Below are 11,200 nucleotides of genomic sequence, written 5' to 3'. Positions count from 1 at the left end.
GGATAGCATAGGGAACTTGTGTATAGAGTCTGAGGAGGTAGGGGAAGCCCTAAATGAGTTTTTTGCTTCTGTCTTTACTAAAGAAAAGGACCTTGTAGTGAATGAAACCATTGTGGAGCAGGTAAGCATGCTGGAACGGATAGAGATTGAGGAAGTTGATGTGCTGAAAGTTTTGACAAACATTAAGATTGACAATTCGCCAGGGCCAGACCAGATTTGTCCTCGGCTGCTTTGGGAAGTGAGAAATGTGATTGCTTCGCTGCTTGCGAAGATCCTTACATCCTCGCTCTCCATTGGAGTCGTACCTGAGGACTGGAGGGAGGCAAATGTAATTCCTCTCTTCAAGAAAGGAAATAGGGAAATCACCAGCAATTACAGACCAGTCAGTCTCACTGTCATCTGCAAGGTGTTAGAAAGGATTCTGAGGGATAGGATTTATGACCATCTGGAAGAGCATGGCTTGATTAAATGCAGTCAACATGGCTTTGTGTGGGGCAGGTCATGCTTCACAAATCTTATTGAGTTCTTTGAGGATGTTACTAGACAAGTTGATGAGGGTCGAGCGGTGGATGTGTGTATATGAACTTCAGCAAGGCATTTGATAAGGTTCCCCATGGTAGGCTCGTTCAGAAGGTCAGGAGGAATGGGATACAGAAAAATTTAGCTGTCTGGATACAGAATTGGCTGGTCGACAGAAGACTGCGAGTGGCAGTGGAATGAAATATTCTGCCTGGAAGTCAGTGGTGAGCGGTGTTCCACAGGGCTCTGTTCTTGGGCCTCTACTCTTTGTAATTTTTATTGATGACTTGGATGAGGAGATTGAAGGATGGGTTAGCAAGTTTGCAGACGACACAAAGGTTGGAGGTGTCGTTGACAGTATAGAGGACTGTTGTAGGCTGCAGCGTGACATTGACAGGATGCAGAGAAGGGCTGAGAGGTGGCAGATGGAGTTCAACCTGGAGAAATGCAATGTGATGCATTTTGGAAGGTCGAACCTGAGAGTTGAGTACCGGATTAAAGACAGGATTCTTGGCAGTGTGGAGGAACAGCGGGATCTTGGTGTGCAGGTACATAGATCCCTTAAAATTGCCACCCAGGTGGACAGGGTTGTTAAGAAAGCATATGGTGTTTTGGCTTTCATTAGCAGGGGATTGAGTTTAAGAGCCGTGAGATCTTGTTGCAGCTCTATGAAACTTTGGTTAGACCGCACTTGGAATACTGCGTCCAGTTCTGATCCCCCTATTATAGGAAAGATGTGGATGCTTTGGAGAGGGTTCAGAGGAGGTTTACCAGGATGCTGCCTGGAATGGAGGACTTATTTTACAAAGAGAGGTTGACTGAGCTCGTTCATTTTTAATTAGAAAAAAGAAGGAAGAGAGGGTACCTAATTGAGGTGTACAAGATAATGAGAGGCATAGACAGAGTTGATAGCCAGTGACTTTTTCCCAGGGCAGAAATTGTTAACATGAGGGGGTCATAGTTTTAAGCTGTTTGGCGGAAAGTATAGACGGGATGTCAGAGGCAGGTTCTTTACGCAGAGAGTTGTGAGAGCATGGAATGCGTTGCCAGCAGCAGTTGTGGAAGCGAGGTCATTGGGGATATTTAAGGAAACTGCTGGACATGCATATGGTCACAGAAATTTGAGGGTTCGTACATTAGGTTTACCTTACATGAGGATCAATGGTCGGCACAACATTGTGGGCTTAAGCGTCTGTTCTGTGCTGTACTGTTCTATGATCTATGTAACTCAAGGCTTCAAATTGGCAAGCGGCTCTCCTATAGCCTGTCTCTGATTCACTGCCAGCTCAGCGACAGGCCCACTCATCTGGAAGTTTAACATGAAGATGGGCACAGCAGGGGATTGGTATTGGTTGGTTTGCAGTGTTGGTTGTAAAACTCTGCTCGCCATTTAGCACCTTCATTGACCCAGAAAGACTAATTTTATATTTATAGAATCACAAATGTCTCCATTATGTTGAAAGATTCCCATATTTTGAAATGTGTTGACACTGGACCTTTTACTGATGAATGCAGCCTCAGTCATATCACAAAGAGACAGCAGGAGAGTTTAAGTGCTGCATGAGTAATGACACATTGTGCTCACAGCCTCAACCCATCCAAGAAAGGTAACATTGTGTAAAAGAGCATTGTGCATTAGTTGCAACCTACTTACAGTATAGAGTGGCAGGAAATCAATTCCATGCTCCTGTGCAGCCTTTGAGATCTTGCATTAGCTTTGTGCTTTGTGGCCTCCTGGAGCCACTGTTAAGATCACTTCTGCTTCACAGAGATGGCTATCTTCAAACTACAATGATTAATGCCATGGTCAAGATTGCTTGTGACATGCAGTTGCAACCCACAGAGAGCACAATTCACATGCAGGATAATATGATTGCAAGGGATTTGCAGTGTATCATACAAATGATTGATGCTAATGCCCCTGGAAGGACCTCCTGTCACTCAAAGGTGGAGCCTGCATATGTGGAGAGAAGGGAAAAAAAAACTGGTGTGGTCATGGGGATTTTCCATTTGGAGTTCATATTTAAGATTCAATATAATTATGAAATGCAGGTCATGCTCCATGGTGACCTCTAATAAACCACCTCCTGCAGTATCCCATGTCCCCCACTTAACTGTTGAATTTGCATTCCTCCTACTGTCCTTGTCCCCTCTTTTTCCCAGGTTTATCCCTCTAATCCCAAGTAATGAAATTGCCCATTTCCCTACCTCAGTAGTATCCGATTGTAACAATTGTCCATCTTATTTTGCCTCCCAGAGCTGTGGATAAGCTGACATTGATCTCATGATAAGTGATATCTTGGACAGAATGAAGCGTGCAGGTACATAAATTTGCTAACTGCGAATAGATGTGAGGCAGGATTTCACTGCACTTTTTTCCATGCCTCATTTATTTCTTCCTGTATATTCTGTCCGACAGTGCAAGTACTGTTAAGGGGTCTGTAACTGACACCCACAAATGATCTCTTACCTTTCCTATTTCTTATCTCTACTCCTATTCTACACCTTGTGTTTTTTGAGTTCAAGCTATCTTCCACAGTTGTAATAATCACATCCTTAATTCACGAGACACCCAACCATCGTTTCCTTGATTCTTATTTTTCCAAAGTTCCACTCATGTTTATTTTTAATAGTCAACAAGTTAAATTTATTTATTTTTAAGTGTGCGTACAATTCACCAATCTTATTATGATTGCTGCACAAACGTTTAGAAACACTTGCCTTATCTGCCAAAGTACTATTGAATTTAGATTCTCTCTCCTTCCTGCCATACTTAATTTATTGTTACTATGCTGCTGTGCTGCTTTGTTTTCCTTTGATATCCTACCTCACCTTTGACATGATTCCCTCCTCTACCTTTTAGATTAAAGCCTTTCCTACTACTGGAGTTTTATATAAATCACCTGAGCACTGGTTGCTGCATGATTTGGGTGAAGACCACCCATTGATACTGCTCCTGCTTTCTCCAATATGTTTCCAGTAACCCATGAATCAAAACCATTTCTCTCATACAAACTTTGATCCATGCATTCAACTCTCTAATCTTATTTATCCTATGCCAATTTGCTAGTGGCTTGATCAAGTAATCTGGAGATTATTACCTTTTGAGGTTTTGCTCTTCCAGTCCTTAGTTGCACATTATCACCAAAGAGAATCATCTAAAAGCTGACAACAGTCAGTTCTGTCTGAAAAAAAGAAGTGGACGTTATGACCTGATAAGTGTTATGTTTAGTCTGGAGGGCGAAAAGGCAACTGAGTGAAAGATAATGTACTGCTCCAGAAATTTATGTTGATTAGAATAGCATGGGAAGCCATGGACAGATCATAGTGGGAGTACGTTGGAGAATTAAGAGTGAGACTATCAGATTGAAAAACACGAACTGAAAGCATACAGAGTCAAAATCAGAAAATATTAATCCAAATTAAATCAAGCATAGAAAGCAAAATGAGGACTCAGAAAGACATGGAATCTAGACTGAGACAAAAGAGAAGCAGAAACACACAGATATATACATTCAAAATCCCGAACATTAGCAATTTTGAAGGAGTCAGACCAACAACAAATTACATTTTTAGACCCAATAAGTTGTACGTGGTAACTATTACTTTCCATACCACTAAATGTTTTCCTGTCAAGTACATGACAGTAGTAATGAGCTCTAACTGCAGTAATGAGCTCTTGTCACTGGATGGCACTATCAGATGAACTTTAATCACTTCCCATGTACTGATGTTGGTTTCCATTTTGAGGTATAAGTAAAAGGTGAATGTTGATAACTGTTTTTATTTTGTTTTGGTGATTATGTGACCATCCAATTTTGAGAGTCTAGTTACCTTAGTTAATTGAATGGCGAGTACATTCTCTGGCTATGTGGCCATTTTGGAGAAAAACACAGATACAAAGTGACTTTCCCACATGGTATGAGCTTCTGATAGCCCACACCACAGCACCCCAACACCATCATCTTAAACCTGATCGCAGGATCCTGAAGACCACAGGGAAATCCTGCTCTAATTTGTGAGTGACTCTGATTGCTAATCCTCCCAAACCAACCGTGCATCTTTGAGAAAAAAATTATAAATGAAAAATGATGCATGTTTCTGTAAATCACTTCTATAATACTTAGCAGAAAAGGTGCATAAGAAATTGGCATATGATATTTGAAAGAGACTGGGTGGTGAATTCGACCACTACATACTACATTCGGTGTTCACCCAGATGACACCAAATAAGACCTTGCCAGGAAACATCACCCGTGTTTTGAAGTTCAAGTTCCATTACCACTCTATGCATAATTAATTAATCACGAGACAAGTATTCAGTATGTTTCAAATGCAAGCTAAGGTGAAAACTGTTGCATATTTTGGCATCAAGTGTGTTAATTAAGAATTGTGTTGATAAGGGTGAAGTGAGAGATGTGAAGACCGAAAAGTGATGAAGGTGTTTTAGAGTTATGGAAGGTGGTTGGTGTACATTAGGAAAAATGTACTCAATCTTGGCCTGGGTTCAACATGACAAAGGACTTTACTGTAGTGAGGGAGTTGTATTATAAAGGTGAAGACTGTGATGGTTTTTCAGGTGGTGAAAAGAAGATTGGGAGAATGCACTTGCACTATCTTCCGCACTGTTTGATCAGTTACGCATTGGAAAGAGTTGGGAATCAGGGCCAGCAAAATGATGCTGGTGTCCGGTTTGCTGGAAGGAAGACTTATTATCATGAATCCCCAGTTTTGGACTCCTTTGATTAGGGCTTGGAGATCATCAGTCAGTTTGTGAGCTATTTTGGCACAGTGCCCAGTGAGCGCAGCAAGTACTATAAACTAACAGAATGTGGGTGAGTAATGGACAGAGTTTGGCAGCAAAACCATCAGTTCATCACTTGTCTTACTGATGGACAGTGATCTGATGTTACTTGAAATCTATTGAGTCTTTTAAAGAACAATAGGGCTGAAACTTACATTTTTATTTGGTAACTATGAGTTGTGTTGAGTGTCTTGGGGGGATTCTCACAACAATGCCAATGAGTGTTCTTGCCATTGCTTACCAAAACATACCTCAATAATGACCTACCCCACCTCTAAGGTATCCTTCACGTTCTATTCTAACTCCATCTTATCATGTGCCACTCCCGGAACAACTCAACACTTACCAGGTATCTGCCAAAAGACGAGCATCTCTTCTGCTGCACCATCTTTAAAAGGTCATTGTACGTTCAGAAAAGGACTGTCAGTCTGAATGCCCTGCTTGGTTCCTCACATTGGCCCCATACATAGTAGATAGGGAGAAATCAGCATAGAGATCCTGCTGGAAGGTGTGCTACAGATGCAGGGCATCCTCTTCCAGTATGACCTACAGTAGAGGTCGTGACCCCAGATCATGCCAACTAAATTCCAAGTTGCTATCTGGCTTAAAGCAGTCTCAGCCTTTTGGAGGATTTTCCAAGTGCTGTAAGAAGAAGGTAAATAACACTCTTCATTCAGCTAGTACAAGTCCTAACATCTCTCTCATACCTCATACTGACTCCATCCCTCCTCCTGTACCCACTTGCCTCCGAAGATCATGCCCTACCACTCTCACTATTGCCTGCAATATCTTCCATCATGTGGCCCGACAACAGCAACCCTGCATGCCCTCTGTGCTGCCTACTCACTTGCCTGGGACATCTCCCCACCAGCACCAAAATTCATACCTGTGCTGTCCACGTTCATCTGCTTTAAACCTACCTCTCTTTCATTCAAAGTAGAAAACAGCCCCCAGTATGACAGGAATAGTCAGGACGGGTAGTGTGTTGCCATACAATTCTCTCACCTGATGTGTAGAGTTTCCTGATACATACTGCCTGAATTGGCTGACTGACCATGTTCAAGCCCCTGGACAGATAATGGAGGGTGCCTTGGCTTACTGTACAGGTTATCTTCCTGGTCTTGACTGAAGCATGCCAACCTCCCTTCCTCTGTATCCACAATAAATGGAAAGGAAATACAGTGGCATTCTGAGCCTGGTATTTATGGCTGAGGGAGCAAAGTGCAAAAAAAGTAAGACGAGGCAAAACAAAGCAGGGATGCTGTGACCACCTGGGTAGGCTCAGAATAAGGAGCTCTATGACAGAGCCAGAGATTCAGCTTGATCCAGTCCAAGCACACAGTGTCCTCCCAGTAGCATTACAATGATAGTTACTCTAGGGGCAGTGTTGACACATAAAAGTGTCCTGTAAGTGGATTGGAGATGTGCCATGAGGCCTCATCGAGGCTGCCATGTGTCAGATGCCAAAGTCCGTAGAGTGGATTGTGGCTGTTGCCCATGGAGCATACATTGAGATGTTGGTCCTCAGTGTCCAACTTGGAGACCCTTTGGAACAAGGAGAGAGTTGAATTTGCCATGTACCTACTCTAATTTCCATGTGGAGATTTCCCAATGTTGAGCTGGTTTGGCAAGTTTGGTGAATATTAATGAGCTAAGTTGTGGTATGAACAAGATTTTTAATAAGTTTTATTACCTATTAATTGGCAACTCGCCATGCCACTCAGCAAACACATTGAAGATGCAGTAAGATGCTTCCAATGCTCCCAATGTTGTGATAGGCTTTTTTAGACTTCCTCCCTGATTCCACCACAAATCTCGCTATAGCCCACATCCCTTGAACCCTGATAAGATTCCATCCACAGAGTTATTACACAGAATTCTGGCTGATACAGTCAGCAACTTACACAATTTTGATATTCATGTATTAGGGATGCGTAATAAATATCTGCCTTGTCACTTCATATGAGTACATAAAAACTCAAAACACAAGGGTTATGCCAGAATTCTGAGGAATGTCAAAAAAGGAATCTTTACACTTAATGTAAATATCAATCATACCTAGAAACAAAAGTGATAACATGAAGGTTAAAATAGGCAAGGAATATGAAGTTAAGCAAGATTGGGGAAAATAATGCAGTACATTTCAGAATCTTCTATTAGTCATAGAGCCATAGAGTCACTGAGATGTACAACACGGAAACAGGCCCTTCAGTCCAAATCATCCACGCCGACCAGATATCCCAACCCAATCTAGTCCCACCTGCCAGCACTTGGCCCATATCCCTCCAAATCCTTGCAGTTCATATACCCATCCAGATGCCTTTTAAATGGCACAATTGTACTAGCCTCCACCACTTCCTCTGGTAGCCCATTCCACACATGCACCACCTTCTGTGTGAAAGAGTTGCCCCTTAGGTATCTTTTGTATCTTTCTCCTCTCACTCTAAACCTATATCCTCTAGTTCTGGATTCCTCCACACCAGGGAAAAGACCTTGTCTATTTATCCTATCCATGCCCCTCATGATTTTATAAACCTCAATAAGGTCACCCCGCAGCCTCCGACGCTCCAGTGAAAACAGCCTATCGCCTTCAACTTCTTCTGCCCATAAGAGCAGCATGAAGAAAGGAAAGCACAGAGGAATAAAGCATATTTGAGAAAGTTTTACTTTAGACAACAAACATCATAAACAAGCTTTTTGCTCAGGCTGTCCTCCAAATACATATAATTTACTTCATATGATGGAAAGGCCCTATTTTCATATTCCCCCAGATTTGAATTTGTGAAGAAAAAAGACAAAACCCGATTATGCTTTGAATTTATGCTTCATGCTCAAATTTGACAGCCATCAATGTTAAATGATTCATTCACCTTTAAAGCTCCTGATAGTTGAATATTGATGATACCAGGCCACCCAGGTTACCATTTCATGGAAAACAAAAAACAAGGACCAAAATACAGTAGTCAATCGTTTTAAATTACCTTCACAACTGATCAAAATTGAAAATGCAAGGTCAAGGATTCCTTAATAAATTAAATGCTTAGGGTGTAGGTTTGCTCACTGAGCTGTAGGTTTGATATCCAGACATTTCATTACCTGGCTAGGTAACATCAACAGCCCACTTGGAGGTCGCCACTGATGATGTTACCTAGCCAGGTAATGAAATGTCTGGATAGCAAACCTACACCCTAACCCTCAACCTCAGCTACAAACCTTCACAAACCTTGCAAATTAAATGCTGCAACAGCGGGGTCATTTTGTTTTTCTTTTTAAAGGAGTCTCCTTTGTTATGGTTTTCAATAGTTCATTTTGCACTGTCACCAACTCACGTATTAGATGATCCAGTCAGATACTAACAATTGCTTCTGTATTTGAGTTGATGTAAGAGGGATTTGGACTTACATAGAATTTGAAGAATTTATCAATAGCCTGAAGAATTATCACTTGTCCATTAACGCTAAATTCATAGTGCACCAAGAAAACCATTAATTACTTAGAAATCATAGTACTTAAAGTGTTACAAGACATCAGGCAAAAGGTAGAAATAAATGTTTTTCTAAATAGCTGAACACTCCTATACACAATAAGCCTTCACTCTAATCATACCTTCCACAGACTGGTGAGTTCACAATTCATGAGCTTCCGTCACATCTGCACAAAGTTGGAAGATTTTAACCAGGTAGTAACTATCCTTTTTATTAAACTCAGATATCAACCATAGGTTTCATTTTAACAATGACACTGTACACATTATAACAGCATTTCCCCCCATATGTGGCCCTAAGCTAGAAATTCAATATCCATGTTTTTAAGGATTCATTTTCTCAATAATTTCAAATATTCCCTCTTCTCCCTCCCCATGCAGCCTGCCTCTCCCCAACCCATTTGTAATCTTCTCCCACCCATTCCCCTCTTGCTTTCTTCTGCCCAAAACTGCCTTCCACAACCTCCTCTCCTCAATCTGGAAAGGAGAATCCAATTCATAACCTAAAGTGTCAGAAGAAAATATTCAAGTTTTTCCAGATCATACCAAAATGCGATGAATAGAATGTGAAGGCATCCTCCAGGTCCTTTGAGAATATAGTGGTACAAATTAATTGGCCAAAGGGAACCTGGAGGTGGCTCATTCGATGTAAGTTGATAGGTAAATCACAGGAAATGATGCTTCACTGTCAGAGGAAGTTTCTAGCGGATTATGCCCCTGTAAAGTAAAACTGTAGGGCCCAAGACGAATAGGGTAAATGTTTTGGAAATTTAAAAAAAACACGGCCTGGGCAAATGTACATTTAATTTGAAAGAGTTAAGCAAAGTAATATTGACAGGTGGACATGAGCATTAGAAGCTGAAACAATGTATGAAGCTCTTAGAGATGTTATGCTCTTAGAGAAATTTTAAAACTCTAACTTCCATACTAACAACCTGTACTGAGGATCAAATGGTTGCAACTGATAATCTTCAGCCATTACTGCTGATTGTCTTTGAGCTGATATATAAAACTAAACCTTTTCTCTGTCACCTTTATGAATTTGAACGGATAAAAAAAAAGGGAGTGTCAAAGGAAATCAACTAGCCAGTGTGAAGAATGGATAGCTATGAATATCCCAAAGTCTCCTCCTCAGATCAGTACTGAGGGTGGAAGTGAAAATCAAAAGTCAAAGATTTTCCATTGTAACCAGGTGCGACACATTCATTCAGAATGCTGGAAGTTGTAAGGGAACTCCCTTGGAATTATTAGAGTATGTAAAAATGAATCCAAAAAGGGAACTCAAAAAGAAAGTACCACTGATTTAATTGCAGTTGTAACCACATGTCAATGACCACAGATAAACACTGTAATGTGTGTCAAATCAATACATAGGTTTGATGAGAGATATAAAGGACTTTTGTCGAAAGAAAAGATTACCTTTTTTTTCTTCAAAATATATAACTAAGCCAATAACTATACCAAAGAATACAGGAGCTACTCAAACTCCTTTCATTTTTCCCTCAAGGTAATTCAATAAAAAAAAACAAAGTGTTAGATAAATTGGTTAGGTGCAGGAGATCCCACTTCCATTGTACAATTATCAAACAGAGCCTGATTTGTTTTCTGCAGCAGTCATAATCAGGTCATTAAGAAATGACTCATGGATGAGTGCATTTACTCACAGAGAATGATTTGGATGGAGTGAAGGTTATAACTTCACCCATAATCATGCAAAGTCTGTGTGAGGCTAAAGAGACGGAATAGTTGTAAGAACTTATTCCAGGTGTTTTTTTCATCATGTATAATGACCAAAGCAACATCTAAACAATGTCACAGTGATTCCTCAAGCACATGAAGTTCTGAATTTCTATTTAAGAATGAGAATAATTCAAAAGAAGTGCTTGGAAAGTTTTTATTAATTCAAGCTCAGGAAGTAGATCCAAAGTTAAATAGATTGACACAGTTAGCTTGTGCTGAAGGCTAAAGGCATTCCAGAATGTAATCATATTAAAATGAGTCTGAGTTTTGATGAGCAAGTGGACACTCTGACAGACCTGTAGAGAAAGAATAAATGGCTGTTTACCAAATAGAAGTACCACCCAGATAGTGTAAGGAAGTATTGGAATAGCACACAAAGCTCTTACAGCAGGGCCTGTAGTAATATGAAAAATGCAAGCATCTATAAACAGGTATTTTACATGACCAAGATTTCGGAAGACACTACCGTTGTGTAAAATGTGCCATACACATCATGTCGCAGGAAAACCTCGACATGTAATTAAACCAGCACCTTTGAAGAACTATTTTGTTGAGTGATAGTCAAGCATGTAGAAGCATTACCAAAAACAAAAGCAGGTCACCAGTATATTACAATTAAGAATATGACAACCTTATTTCCAGGACCTATTCTT

This window comes from Chiloscyllium plagiosum, chromosome 14 (genome assembly GCF_004010195.1).
Source record: "Chiloscyllium plagiosum isolate BGI_BamShark_2017 chromosome 14, ASM401019v2, whole genome shotgun sequence".
Classification (NCBI taxonomy): domain Eukaryota; kingdom Metazoa; phylum Chordata; class Chondrichthyes; order Orectolobiformes; family Hemiscylliidae; genus Chiloscyllium; species Chiloscyllium plagiosum.
This window is presented reverse-complemented; position numbering follows the sequence as displayed.